This window comes from Solanum tuberosum, unplaced genomic scaffold (genome assembly GCF_000226075.1).
Source record: "Solanum tuberosum cultivar DM 1-3 516 R44 unplaced genomic scaffold, SolTub_3.0 scf00354, whole genome shotgun sequence".
NCBI classification, from domain to species: domain Eukaryota; kingdom Viridiplantae; phylum Streptophyta; class Magnoliopsida; order Solanales; family Solanaceae; genus Solanum; species Solanum tuberosum.
Window position 1 is genome coordinate 131,276 of NW_006239278.1, and position 354 is coordinate 131,629.

The following is a 354-nucleotide window of genomic DNA, read 5'->3' on the forward strand; positions in this document are numbered from 1 at the left end:
AAGTAACTACCCCCCCCCCCTTCCCACCCCCCCCCCCCCCCCCCCCCCCCGGCCATAATGTTTTGCTACTATTGAGATGATATTTATTCACTTACTTACTAAACACTTGAAAATAAATAAAAAAACACAATTATTTTCTATTAAAACATTTTCTTTCAAATTAAACACCCTTAATTTTGACTTGTTGCTGACTTACTGACCCTGTTTAGAAAGCTAACACAACTTATATTATATGTAAAATAATTTATTGTTAGGTAAATTTATCAGTCTAGATTGCATGAAAAATTTCCTCCAAGGTCAATCATGCACATAATTAATAATCTTTTTACTTCACTTAATATTCCAAATTGATCT